We start from the raw sequence: 15,000 nt of genomic DNA, 5'->3' as shown, positions 1-15,000 counted from the left end.
CGTTTCAGATGAGAGCCATTATAAGGAAACCCAACCCTCACTAATAGTGCATCTGAAATCAGATGTATTTTATGGAACCCCAACTCTCTCTAATAGTGTCTCAGATATATTGTAAGGAACGCCAACCCTCTCTAATAGCGTGTCTGAGATCAGATGCATTGTAAGGAACCCAAACCCTCTCTAATAGCGCGTCTGAGAAGATAAGATACATTGTCAAGAGCTCCAACCCTCTGTAATAGCGCATCTGAGATCAGATGCATTGTAAGGAACCCCAACCCTCTCTAATAGGGCAACTGAGATCAGATATATTGTAAGGAACCCCAACCCTCTCTAATAGGGCAACTGAGATTATATATATTGTAAGGAACCCCAACCCTCTGTAATAGCGCATCTGAGATCAGATGTATTGTAAGGAACCTCAACCTTCTCTAATAGCGCATCTGAGATCAGATGTATTGTAAGGAACCCCAACACTCTCTAATAGCGTGTCTGAGATCAGATGCATTGTAAGGAACCCCAAACCTCTCTAATAGCACGTCTGAGATCAGATGCATTGTAAGGAACCCTAACGCTCTCTAATAGAGCGTCTGAGATCAGATACATTTTAAGGAACCCCAACCCTCTCTAATAGCGCATCTGAGATCAGATATATTGTAAGGAACCCCAACCCTCTCTAATAGGGCAACTGAGATCAGCTATATTGTAAGGAACCCCAACCCTCTCTAATAGGGCAACTGAGATTATATATATTGTAAGGAACCCCAACCCTCTCTAATAGCGCATTTGAGATCAGATATATTGTATGGAACCCCAACCCTCTCTAATAGGGCAACTGAGAGGAGATAGTAAGGAACCCCAACCCTCTCTAATAGAGCGTCTGAGATCAGATACATTGTAAGGAACCCCAACCCTCTCTAATAGCGCTTCTGAGATCAGATATATTGTAAAGAACCCCAACCCTCTCTAATAGGGCAACTGAGATTATATATATTGTAAGGAACCCCAACCCTCTCTAATAGCGCATCTGAGATCAGATATATTGTAAGGAACCCCAACCCTCTCTAATAGGGCAACTGAGATGAGATAGTAAGGAACCCCAACCCTCTCTAATAGCGCGTCTGAGATCAGATACATTGTAAGGAACCCCAACCCTCTCTAATAGCGCGTCTGAGATCAGATACATTGTAAGGAACCCCAACCCTCTCTAATAGCGCGTCTGTGATCAGATGCATTATAAGGAACCCCGACCCTCTCTAATAGCGTGTCAGAGAACAGATGTATTGTAAGGAACCCCAACCCTCTCTAATAGCGTGTCTGAGATCAGATACATTGTAAGGAACCTCAACCCTCTCTAATAGCATGTCTGTGATCAGATTCATTGTAAGGAACCTCAACCCTCTCTAATAGCATGTCTGAGATCAGATGCATTGTACGGAACCCCAACCCTCTCTAATAGCGCGTCTGAGATCAGATGCATTGTAAGGAACCTCGACCCTTTTTAATGGCGTGTCTCAGATCAGATTGATTGTAAGAAACCCCAACCCTCACTAATAGTGCGGTAATAAATAAGCAAGAACCCACTATGAGCACTCAATACCCCCTCGGTGTATAATGTAATTATTAAAAATTATTTTTAATGCTATACTAATTAAAATAATGTGTGTTAAAACAGTATTCCCTAATTGTGGTAATTAGGTATGCGCTGGGATTGGGGAGGGGCTGTCCGATAGCCTGTCTCAGGTGTCAGACAGGTCCCAAGGTGGTAATGGTGAAAATGTGAGACTGATCGTAATTGCGTAGTACATGCAAAAAGATCAATGCAATAAAACCAGTGTGTGCTCACTTAGCATATAATAAATCCAATGGTGGAAAATCGTTATTATAGACTCTATTTATAAACCCACGTATAGCCACCTAACAACAGCTAATTAACTCCAAAATGATGAGGGAGCTGGCTGTCAAACACAGAACACGAATTGCAGAGGCTCATAGATTCCTATAGACAGTGTGGTTGTCAGTATACCTGTGCACATATTCATGAATGTGCTTCCACTGTCAGGAATGCTAATACCACTATAAAACTGTGTTTAGTATAGCGAGACCTTTCTAGTTAGTCAAAAAAGGTTCCATGGTGGATAGTGGGTGAGAATAAACATGTGAGACTGTTTGTAGTACTGCCACTAGGCAGCAAATAGCACACTGATAAATGATTACACACTGAGCATATGATATATAGACCCAGTGATGACTAGTCAGTCACATATGCTCCATATATATTTTCACAAATAAATCCCCTTAAATATAGCTGGTAAACTCCATAAATATAGAGAGCTACTGTCACTAATAGACACAAACGCTGTGGCTAATATACCCCTGGAAACGGTGTGGCTTTTGGTATACCTATGCACATATTAATGAATGTGCTACCACCGGTAGGAGTGCTACTATCACTAATGCAACAAAATATCAGAGGAAATCAAGCAGCCCTCCCCTCACCATGCGTCACCGAGTCACCACAAAGACTCCTGCCCAACTTAGAAGGGAGTACACGCGTGCCGTCTGGCAGCTGTTTGCTCTGCAACTAAAAAATGCTGCCACGTGAGTACTGACGGCGCGCGTGCACATGACAGATGCCGACGTGCGCGTTTCGCGATTAGAAACGCTTTCTCAAGGCTTAGTGTGAGGGGGAAGTCCCATAGATCGTAGTAAAGTTTATACATACACTGATGTGTTTCTATTGGCTGGGGGTTTCACCCTGGAGGTGGGTCTATGCAGTGCCGTTGTACAAGCACTAATACAGCACTAACTGATAAACATAGGCTGTCCTCAAACAATTGGAGTTGATATATACAGCAGTGCATAAATAAAAGTAAACTGCATTGCTGCACTTGATCCCTGCTATCAGTGTATAAATACACCTGATGGTCAGCGAATTGTGAAAATAGTGATGGGGTATAAATAAAGTATTAACCCCTGAGATGAAATGTACTAAAGACTCTCTATCAACGGATGAAACATATGAAGTATGGGCACGTTTGATCTAATATACCTCAAACTGTCCCTCTATTATATTGACCCGGAGTATCATATATACTCATCATAGGGTTAACGTATATGTGTGTCATTTGTTGAATTTTAACACACATTATTTTAATTAGTATAGCATTAAAAATTATTTTTAATAATTACATTATACACCGAGGGGGTATTGAGTGCTCATAGTGGGTTCTTGCTTCTTTATTATTTACCTATTACGTCACCCATTAGCACCTTACCCCCACACAATCACTTTTTATCCAGCTGTAGCGGGGTTCTCCAATATTGAATTACTCACTAATAGTGCATCTGAAATCAGATGTATTTTATGGAACCCCAACTCTCTCTAATAGTGTCTCAGATATATTGTAAGGAACGCCAACCCTCTCTAATAGCGTGTCTGAGATCAGATGCATTGTAAGGAACCCAAACCCTCTCTAATAGCGCGTCTGAGAAGATAAGATACATTGTCAAGAGCCTCAACCCTCTGTAATAGTGCGCCTGAGATTTTATACATTGGAAGGAACCCCAACCCTCTCTAATAGCACATCTGAGATCAGATATATTGTAAGGAACCCCAATCCACTCTAATAGGGCAACTGAGATGAGCTATATTGTAAGGAACCTCAACCTTCTCTAATAGCGCATCTGAGATCAGATGCATTGTAAGGAACCCCAACCCTCTCTAATAGCGCGTCTGAGATCAGATGCATTGTAAGGAACCCCGACCGTCTCTAATAGCGCGTCAGAGAACAAATGTTTGTAAGGAACCCCAACCCTCTCTAACAGCGCGTCTGAGATCAGATACATTGTAAGGAACCCCAACCCTCTCTAATAGCGTGTCTGAGATCAGCTGCATTGTAAGAAACCTCAACCCTCTCTAATAGCATGTCTGTGATCAGATACATTGTAAGGAACCCCAACCCTCTTCAATAGCGCGTCTGAGATCAGATGCATTGTAAGGAACCCAAACCCTCTCTAATAGCGCGTCTGAGAAGATAAGATACATTGTCAAGAGCCTCAACCCTCTGTAATAGTGCGCCTGAGATTTTATACATTGGAAGGAACCCCAACCCTCTCTAATAGCGCATCTGAGATCAGATATATTGTAAGGAACCCCAATCCATTCTAATAGGGCAACTGAGATGAGCTATATTGTAAGGAACCTCAACCTTCTCTAATAGCGCATCTGAGATCAGATGCATTGTAAGGAACCCCAACCCTCTCTAATAGCGCGTCTGAGATCAGATGCATTGTAAGGAACCCCGACCGTCTCTAATAGCGCGTCAGAGAACAAATGTTTGTAAGGAACCCCAACCCTCTCTAACAGCGCGTCTGAGATCAGATACATTGTAAGGAACCCCAACCCTCTCTAATAGCGTGTCTGAGATCAGCTGCATTGTAAGAAACCTCAACCCTCTCTAATAGCATGTCTGTGATCAGATACATTGTGAGGAACCCCAACCCTCTTCAATAGCGCGTCTGAGATCAGATGCATTGTAAGGAACACGACCCTGTCAAATAGCGCATCTGAGATCAGATATATTGTAAGGAACCCCAACCCTCTCTAATAGCGCGTCTGAGATCAGATGCATTGTAAGTAACCCCGACCCTCTCTAATAGCGCGTCTGAGATCAGATGCATTGTAAGGAACACCGACCCTCTCTAATATCATGTCTGCGATCAGATACATTGTAAGGAACCCCAACCCTGTCAAATAGCGCATCTGAGATCAGATATATTGTAAGGAACCCCAACCCTCTCTAATAGCGCGTCTGAGTTCAGATGCATTGTAAGGAACCCCGACTCTCTCTAATAGCGCGTCTGAGATCAGATGCATTGTAAGGAACCCCGACCCTCTCTAATTGCGCGTCTGAGATCAGATGCATTGTAAGGAACCCCGACCCTCTCTAATAGCGCGTCAGAGAACAGATGTATTGTAAGGAACCCCAACCCTCTCTAATAGCACGTCTGAGATCAGATACATTGTAAGGAACCTCAACCCTCTCTAATATCATGTCTGCAATCAGATACATTGTAAGGAACCCCAACCCTCTCTAATAGCGTGTCAGAGATCATCTGCATTGTAAGGAACCCCAACCCTGTCAAATAGCGCATCTGAGATCAGATATATTGTAAGGAACCCCAACCCTCTCTAATAGCGCGTCTGAGTTCAGATGCATTGTAAGGAACCCCGACCCTCTCTAATAGCGCGTCTGAGATCAGATGCATTGTAAGGAACCCCGACCCTCTCTAATAGCACGTCTGAGATCAGATGCATTGTAAGGAACCCCGACCCTCTCTAATAGCACGTCTGAGATCAGATACATTGTAAGGAACCTCAACCCTCTCTAATAGCCGCGTCTGAGATCAGATACATTGTAAGGAACCTCAACCCTCTCTAATAGCATGTCTGCGATCAGATACATTGTAAGGAACCCCAACCCTCTCTAATAGCCGCGTCTGAGATCAGATGCATTGTAAGGAACCCCAACCCTCTCTAATAGCACATTAGAGGGAACCATTAAGGGATGCTGGGGAACCCCTGTTTTAAAATACTGGGTTAATACATAGGAGACCTATACGACATAGACTTCGTAGCTATAATCAGTATTCGAAGGGGCTTTCAAAGGCGTAGTTGGACTGTGTCTGAATTGGATACATTTCAAATCTGGGCAAAGGCTGACCCTGTATTACAATGATTTATACAATATACTAGCTGATATACCCGGCGTTGCCTGGGATTTAATTTCCCCAGAGTGACTGGGTGGGTGGGTTGAGGGGAGGCAGTGACTGGGTTTTGGCAGTGACTGGGTGGGTGGGAGGCAGTGACTGGGTGGGTGTTTGGCAGTGACTGGGTGTTTAGCAGTGACTGGGTGGGTGGCAGTGACTGGGTGGGTGGCAGTTTTTGTGACTTAGTGACCTTAGGGAGGCAGTGACTGGATGGGTGGGAGGGAGGGAGGCAGTAACTCTTGGGAGGCAGTGACTGGGTGGATGGATGGGAGGCAGTGACTTAGGCAGTGACTGGGTGTGTGGGAGGCAGTGACTATGGGAGGCAGTGTCTTGCGGAGGCAGTGACTGGGTTTGGCAGTGACTGGGTTTGGCAGTGACTGGTGTTGGTTGGTGGGTTTGGGACTTGCGGAGGCAGTGACTGGGTTTGGCAGTGACTGGTGGTTGGTGGGTTTGGGGGGAGGCAGTGACTTGGGAGGCAGTGACACTTGGGAGGCAGTGACTGGGTGGGTAGGAGTGACTTGGCGGTGGTTGGGTTAGTGACTGGGTTGGTGGGAGGGAGGCAGTGACTGGGTGGGTGGGAGGGAGGCAGTGATTGGGTGGGTGGGAGGGAGGGAGTCAGTGACTGGGTGGGAGGGAGGCAGTGACTGGGTGGGTGGGAGGCTCTGCAGTGACTTAGGGAGGCAGTGACTGGGTGGGAGGGAGGCAGTGACTGGGTGGGAGGGAGAGAAGCAGTGACTGGGGTTGGCAGTGACTTCAGGCAGTGACTGGGTGGGTGGGAGGGAGGGAGGGAGGCAGTGACTGGGTTGGTTGGGGGTTAGGGAGGCAGTGACTGAGTTGGCAGTGACAGGGTGGGTGGGAGGGAGGGAGGCAGTGACTTCAGGCAGTGACTTTGGGAGGCAGTGACTGGGTGAGTGGGTGGGAGGGAGGCAGTGACTGGGTGGGTTTTAGGCTGTGACTTTGGAGGGAGGCAGTGACTGGGTGGGTGGGAGGGAGGGAGGCAGTGACTTTTGGAGGGAGGCAGTGACTTTAGGGAGGGAGGCAGTGACTGTGTGGGTGGGTAGGATGGAGGGAGGCAGTGACTGGGTGGGAGGGAGCTTGTGGGTGTGAGGGAGGGAGGCAGTGACTGGGTGGGTGGGTGCTTGAGAGGGAGGCAGTGACCTTTGGAAGGGAGGGAGGCAGTGACTGGGTGGGTGGGAGGGAGGCAGTGACTTAGGCAGTGACTGGGTGGGTGAGAGGGAGGCAGTGACTGGGTGGGTGGGAGGGAGGGAGGCAGTGACTGGGTGGGAGGGAGGCAGTGACTGGGTGGGTGGGAGGGAGGCAGTGACTGGGTGGGTAGGTGGGAGGGAGGCAGTGACTTAGGGACGGAGGCAGTGACTGGGGGGGCAGTGACTTGGGAGGGAGGCAGTGACTGGGTGGGTGGGAGGGAGGCAGTGACTGGGTGGGTGGGTGCTAGGCAGTGACTTGGGAGGGAAGCAGTGACTGGGTGGACAGGAGGGAGGGAGGCAGTGACTTAGGAAGGCAGTGACTGGGTGGGTGGGTGGGTGGTAGGGAGGGAGGCAGTGGGTGGGTGGGAGGTAGGCAGGCACTGGGTTGGGAGGGAGGCAGTGAATTGGGAGGGAGGCAGTGACTTCAGGGAGGGAGGCAGTGACTTTAGGGAGGCAGTGACTTAGGGAGGCAGTGGGTGGGTGGGAGGGAGTGACTGGGTTAGGCAGTGACTGGGAGGGAGACTGGGTTAGGCAGTGACTGGGAGGGTGGGTGGGAGGCAGTGACTTGGCAATGCAGTGACTTGGGAATGCAGTGACACTTGGCAGTGACTGGGAGGGAGACTCGGTTAGGCAGTGACTTTGGCAGTGACTTGGCAATGCAGTGACTTGGGAATGCAGTGACACTTGGCAGTGACTGGGTTTGGCAGTGACTGGGTTTGGCAGTGACTGGGTTAGGCAGTGACTGGGTTTGGCAGTGACAGGGTTAGGCAGTGACTGGGTTAGGCTGTGACTTTAGGCAGTGCCTTGGGTGGGAGGCAGTGACTTGGCAGTGACTTTGGGAGGCAGTGACTGGGTGGGTGTGAGGCAGTGACTGGGTTGGTGTGAGGCAGTGACTGGGTGGGAGGCAGTGACGTTTGGCAGTGACTGGGTGGGTTGAAGGCAGTGACTTTTGAAGGCAGTGACTGTTGGTAGTAGTGACTTTTGGAGGCAGTGACTTTTGGTAGTAGTGACTTTTGGAGGCAGTGACTTTTGAAGGCAGTGACTGTTGGTAGTAGTGACTTTTGGAGGCAGTGACTTTTGGAGGCAGTGACTTTTGGAGGCAGTGACTTTGGAGGCAGTGACTTTGGAGGCAGTGACTGGGTGGGAGGGTGACTTGGAGGCAGTGACTTTGGAGGCAGTGACAGGGTGGGTTGGAGGCAGTGACTTTTGGAGGCACTGAATTTTTGGAGGCAGTGACTTTGGAGGCAGTTACTGGGTGGGAGGCAGTGACCCTTGGCACTGCAGTGACTCTGGGAGGCTGTGACTGGGTGGGTGGAAGTGACTTGGTGTGTTGGAGGCAGTAAATGGGTGGGTTGGTGACTTACCTTGACTGGGTGTGTGCTGCTTCCTGCTGCCAGAAGCTTCCCCCCCTACCCCTGATATCCCCGCAGCAGCAGCTGGCTGGGGTGGGAGGTGGAGGGGCGCACGGGAAGTTGGCGGGTGGGGTGCAGGAGGCGCGTTGGCGCTTCCCCTCCGTCTCACGTTGGGAGCGGGGGGGAGCGAGAGTGCCGGTCTGTCTGGCGGGCTGTGGCAGGAGGCGCGTTGGCGCTTACCCTCCGTCCCACGTTGGGAGTGGGGGGGAGCAAGGGTGCCGGTGTGTGTGGCGGGCTCTGGCAGGAGGCGCGTGGGCGCTTCCCCACCGTCCCACGTTAGGAGCGGGGGGAGCGGGGGAGCGAGAGTGCCGGTCTGTCTGGCGGGCTGTGGCAGGAGGCGCGTTGGCGCTTCTCCTCCATCCCACGTGGGGAGCGGGGGACCGAGACTACCGGTCTGTGTGGCGGGCTGTGGCATGAGGCGCGTTGGCGCTTCCTCTCGTCCCATGTCTGGAGCGGGGGGGAGCGAGAATGCCGGTCTGTAGTGTGCCAGTGGGGTAGATGTGGTCAGTGAACCGTGCAGGCCAATGAGAGCCGTGCGGACCGACGGACCGACGGACCAATCTGATTGCCCAGAGGCACAGCAAACATACAACGGTTTCAGATAGATAGATGTGTGCCAATTGTTAAGAGAAAGTGGAACCGTTAAGTTTGCAGACAAAAAAATAACAGGAAAATATGTGAATAACCCTCTAATTTCCAGCACTGGGAATAACAGTGCTATATATGTAGCCCCCTTTCCCTATGCCTAGGGGAATTTACGTGGGCGACTACGCATGTAGCTGTACCTGTCTGCTCACAGAAGCCCTGAGCCCCAGCTTCTGGGAGCCTGGGGTGAGCTCTCTCTCCTTACGTGCAGCGCCTCCACCTATGAAGGATCCCAGCGTTGGCGGGATAACCCCTCACAGGAACCAATACAAGTAGTAAGCAATAACACCACACAAGGTATATAACTGATCTTTACTGTACACAATACAAAACACATATAACACACAAAAATAGGTAACAACAGTATAGTGCAGTGACCCCAAACACTGAGTGGTTCCCCCAAAGTACTGAGGGTGCGATGGCACCAATAACCCCTGGTGTCCATCCCAGCAATCCCACCCAACTGTGAGGTAGCGCGATCCCCTGTGAATGTTGATGCACGTTTGTTACCTGCCTGGGTACTCCAGTACCCAGGTGCTGCTTGCAGCTGGGTGTTGAGACAGTCCCACGCCGCGGGGCCTCCAACAATACCCTCACGCCTTATCCGAGGAGTGGTCCGTGCCACAAACTCCAAACGGAGGAATCCTCTCCTGAGCTGCCAGATCCGACCTGGTCCCAGGCCGCAGTATGCCTCGTGGACATCCATCCCCCAGCGTAGGATAGCCGCAACAGGTTCTAATGGGAAGGGTCTGTATCTGAGGCCTTCCCTACAATACTGCTCTTCAGGTGTCTCAGGGCCTAATTTAGGGCCTAGGGGCAGAGTTCTGGCCTCGTCCAGGGGGCTTACTGGCCCCCTGGACGCATTCGTCCTCTCTGCCGGCTCCTGCTAGACTGGATATCCCACCGGGTCCTGCGGAGGATATCCTTGATTCACCATGGCCGCTCACGCGCTTTCTCGCAAGTCCTTCTGGGACTCCAAGTCCGTTTCAGGCAATCCAAGATGGCTGCCGTTTTGGCAGCCACTGCGCATGCGCCGAACTTTCGAGTGGCCGCCGCTCTGTTCCTCCTGATTGCACGGGGTCCCGCAGAACAACTGGCCAGTTCTCCACACCGAAGCAGGGCAGGGGTGCGCAAACTATTATAGTTGCGCCCCCCTCTGCCTTCTCCCCCCGTGCTCGCGTCCCCTTCACCTCTTGTGTCGGCGTTAAATGACGCAAGGGGTCAGACTCCAAAAGACTATTCATGGTCCCAAGGCTCAACAAAGTATCCGGACGTTCCTCCTTCTCCTTTCCGTGCACCCCAAAACTGGAACAACCTACCAGAGACTCTCACATCCACCACCAGTTTAAGTTCTTTCAAATCTAAGGCTGTCTCACATTTTAACCTGGTCTTTAACTGTTTCATACGCTCATAATATATATTTTCTTTAACTGTGCACGCAATGTCTTGTATATAATGTATACCCTGTTCATTTATGTAACTGTACTTGTAACCATGTATTATTTGTTTTACTCTGTGCCCAGGACATACTTGAAAACGAGAGGTAACTCTCAATGTATTACTTCCTGGTAAAATATTTAATAAATAAATAAATAAATGTGACGTCACGCCACGTGTCCCCACAGCGTCATTTGACGTCGCCTTGCCATGGCGACGATCGTGTAAAGTGATGTCACATGGCATCGCGGCGTCATTTCACGCCACGTTGCCATGGCAACGCGTCACAGCAGCCTTCTGAATCAAGGTAAGTTGAGTTGCAGAGGTCTCACGCAGTCCCCCAACAGTTAATTTAAATGCCTTGGGGAAGAGCGCGGGACCTCTGCAACCACCGGCGCCCCCACAGAAAAATCTCCCGCCCCCCAGTTTGCGCACCGCTGGGGTAGGGCACTCGGCTACATCCTCTCCCTGGCGGAGAATTCAACGCCCTTGCTTGAGAACAACCAATGTACAGGCACTTATATAATGCAAAATACATAAAATCATACAACTTAACTCTGGGCAATTAAACAACTAAACAATATTGAGAATTTATAAGCACGGTCATGATAGAGGCAAACCGGCTCAGAGACAGCTGCTGAGACTCATAGTGAGGTGCCCCTAACGAATCATACTCGCATCATACATTCTCGTTGGAGGGCATCTCACTCTTTGACTCTGACGAGTTTCTTCACCGATGTCTTCTTGGGTTGAGAGGCTACCATCGGCTTGAGGCCCTGGCCCTCTCATAGGGTGTGACTCTTGAGCTACATAGTCTCTAGTAGGAATGAAACTCGGACTCCTTGTGTCGAGGGGTTGGCTTATTGAAGCCCCTGGAGAGGTTACATGCATGACAGGCCCATTACCCACTACTTTTGGTGGTGCCCACCAATCTACATTTGTAGTGGAAGAAGTTCCTTCCATGGGATCCTGATTTCTTCCATTACAGCATTTGAAATTTCCGCTGGAATCTTCATGTTCACTTGAAGGCATTATTGGTGATGGTTCAGGTTCACTTTCCCCCAGTTGAGGGTAGGTAACAAGTGATTCCGTTGCCAGACTTTTACCCTTCCCTCTGAGTCTCTGATGCGATATACAAGGAGGCCGGGCATCTGCGACTCCATCTCGGAGACTCTTGCCAGCGGTCAGCTAACTTGTGCTTCCCTTGTATTGTATAACTAAATTCCGCAGGAGAACTTTGTATCCAGGCCGAAGTTCCCTGTAGTGTATCTTATGGTCATTCCTCCACTTGTTATTTTCGTTCAGCTTGGTGGTGGCTCTTTCCGCCAACTGATATGCTCTGCAGAGGTTATCCTGAAGTCTTTGCACATATTTGTAGTGAGTCATGTTTGGTACTCTGTCGGTAGACACTCTTAGCCGGATGTCCACTGGTAGTCGCACCTCTCTACTGAACATCATGAAATAGGGTGAATACCCTGTGGATTCATGCATGGCTACTGTGAGAGCTTTCTGGTCCTTGGTGGGGAACGCTTGAGCGTATTGTGTGTAATGGTCTGTTACTACGAGAACGTTCCCGATACGATACCCTTCGAGTCTGCCTCGATGCAGAGGAAATCCATACAGACTAGATCCATGGGACCAGAGCTTTTTAAGTGGCCCATTGGGGCTGCGCATCTAGACAGTGTTTTTCGCTATATGCACCACAGACACCTCCAGCAATGGTGCTCCACCGATTCCCGTATCTTGGGCCAGAAGAACCGATCTCTTATAAGTCCGAAAGTTTTATCCACTCCCAAATGTCCGTGATCATCATGCAGGACCGTGGAACGTGGTACTACAACCTTCTGGGCATTACTAGTTGTCTCCTATCGGGGTGGTTGTGATAGGGGATAACTCGGTAGAGAAGGCCATGGTCTATGTGGAACTTGTCCCATTCCCTCATGATTATAGCGACCGAGTCAGCGGGAGCACGCTTCGCTAAGGAAGGTTTTTTTTCTTGGATGGCTTGGCGAATGGATTTAGCCACCGGGTCTAGCATCTGGTGTATCACTAGCTCTTTCCAGCTCATTATAGTATCTTGGGCTATGGACATGCTTTCTGGGTGGCAGTATGCTGCAGGAAGTGCCTTCGACTGACATTCCAATGAGTCCACCACTCTAAGTTCGGAGAAAGCGACTTTGTCCTCCATTATCGCCGCTGTGGAGCACATTGCCCGAATCCCAGGGCCAGGAATCTCTTCCCACTTGCCATCGTCCGATGTTGAACTCAGTCCAGGTGTCAGAGTATTCCTAGACATCCTGCTCCAAGCCACAGTTCCCTTGTTTGTCCACCGGGTGTGCTGCTGTTTCTGTCTGCTCTGTGGTTCCTCTGTCTGTCTGTCTCCTCTTGTTGCTCCTGTCCTTATAGTTTCCTGTTCCTCCCTTGCCTTTGCCTCCTTATGCCCATGCCCATGCTTCTGTTCTGTATTGAGTCCAGTACTTATTAAAGGCCCTTGCCTTTGATCTGGCTTGTTCCTGTTTATTTCCTGCTCCCTAGTCTCAGTTCCTGCCTTCCTGCGGCCGACCCCTGCCTGGACCCCGACGATCCTTGCCTACCGCCTGATACCGAATCCTGCCTGTGACCCTGACGATCCTGCTTGCCATCTGCCACCGAACCCTGCCTGTGACACCGAACGATCCTGCTTGCCACCTGCCACCGACCTCAGCCCATGTGTAACTGACCGGGGGACTCGCTCTTCCCAGCGTCTCCCCGTCACCTTGGTCCCTTCGGCTAACCCTTTCCTTGCCTTCGAGGCCCCTGCCCCGCTCCCTTGCTGCATGCTCAGCGCGCTCCCGTTCACGGTCCGCGCACTCGCGCGGTTCTCCCGCTGTGAGCGTGCATTCCCGGTCCCCGGTCTCCCATCAGAGGACTCGTGCCCCTCGGCGTACCTCGTCCCCTCACCTACTTCCTCCGCTCCTTCCCCCTCTCTTACCCTTCAGCCGAGCACCTCCTCCGCGATGCTTCCCCCACGCTCTGGCACTCGCGTATTACGCGCATGTGACCGTGTTACAGAGGGCGCGCACACCCGCTCTATTTACCCATCCTCCCCTGATACTGGCTCCGCCTCCCGGACTTTACAGGCCATTACCCTAGATTACCTCCCTGTCTCCTCCCCTGCTCTCACACACCTATCCCTGTAAACTCCCAAACAAACCCCTGCTCCACCCCTTCCTGCTATTTGTCCTCCCTCCTTTATAACAGCAGTCTGCCCTCTGCTTCCTCGCTCTGCATAGCTTTCCTGTAGCTCCTGTGTGTGCAGTGTCTATGCCCAGCTCCCTTGTCTATTTCAGCTCTGGTTCCTGTCCCTGCCCTTGTTTGGATTCCCTTGGTTTGAACTTGAACTCTGCTTTGGACTTTGACTACGCTGCCTTCTCCTGCCCTTGAACCTTGGCTTTCGGACATTACTACGCTGCTCTCTCCTATCCCTGGACTCTGGCTCTTGGACAACTACCTTCTGACCTTTGGCGCCCCGGACTCAGCAAGTGTAACGTTAACCCTTACTCACCAGGCCCGGCAACGCAATTACCACACTGCGGGCACGCCCTCACTGCTGTGGGGACTGGCCAGGTCTGCGGGCATACAGGCGTTACACCGTGACCCCAACAATCCTTGCTTTCCCTGCTGTTCCAGCCATCGAGGTCCTACCTGCTCCTGGAGTCCCCGTGACACCAGGCCTTCTGGACAGCACATCGGCTCTGACATTCAAGGGCCCTGGCTTGTACTTCAGGGTAAACTGATAGTAAGACAGAGCATCCAACCACCTGTGGCCAGTGGCATCCAACTTGGCGGAGGTCTGGATGTATGTCAACGGGTTGTTGTCGGTTCGCACCTCGAAGGAAACCCTGTAGAGATAATCATGTAATTTATCTGCCACAGCCCATTCCAGTTTGTGAACTGGGTAGTTCTGTTCATTTGCCGTCAGGCTGCGAATCACATACGCTCCCGGCCGGAGGCCTGCAGGGTATTCCTGATGTAATACAGCTCCCAGCCTGTTGAAGCTGGCGTCCACGTGCAGACGTACGGTTGCTCCGGATCTGCATAGGCCAAGACAGTAGCTTCAGTGAAACTCTTCTTAAGCTCTGTTTCGGCCTTCTCACAGTCGGAAGTCCACTTGTCCCCGAAAGGTGTTTGCGGGGTCGCTGCTTTGTGCTTTGGATCTTCCGGATAGATTCTCAACAGGTTGTTGAGGACTTTGGCCTTGCTGGAGTACCCGTCTACAAATCTTCGGTAGTATCCGCAAAACCCCAGGAAGGATCAGAGCTCCATCACGTTCTCTGGTCTGGGCCAGTTCACTACTGCTTCGACCTTAGCGGGGTCGGTAGTCACCCCTTCTGCGGACACGATGTGGCCCACATAGGTGACTGAAGTGCCGCAGAAACGACATTTCTGCAGGGACAACTTCAGGCCATCTTTTCCCAGAGTGTAGGGAAGCAAGGAGCACAGCTGAAGTAGAAGTCTGCAGGGAGAGTCCTGTAGAAAAAATGAATAAGGGG

The 15,000-nt window shown here is 50.7% G+C and overlaps 1 protein-coding gene across 1 annotated transcript in view; it reads left to right on the top strand.

The window, feature by feature from the left end:
- Window positions 1-15,000, top strand: part of AKAP6 (A-kinase anchoring protein 6) — a 181,280-nt gene that overhangs the window by 866 nt on the left and 165,414 nt on the right. The gene's annotated exons all lie outside the window — the stretch shown is intronic.

The sequence above is a fragment of the Ascaphus truei genome, chromosome 9, assembly GCF_040206685.1.
Source record: "Ascaphus truei isolate aAscTru1 chromosome 9, aAscTru1.hap1, whole genome shotgun sequence".
Lineage (NCBI taxonomy): Eukaryota > Metazoa > Chordata > Amphibia > Anura > Ascaphidae > Ascaphus > Ascaphus truei.
Note: the sequence above shows the minus strand (reverse complement) of the source record. Positions and strands in the feature narration are given on the sequence as shown.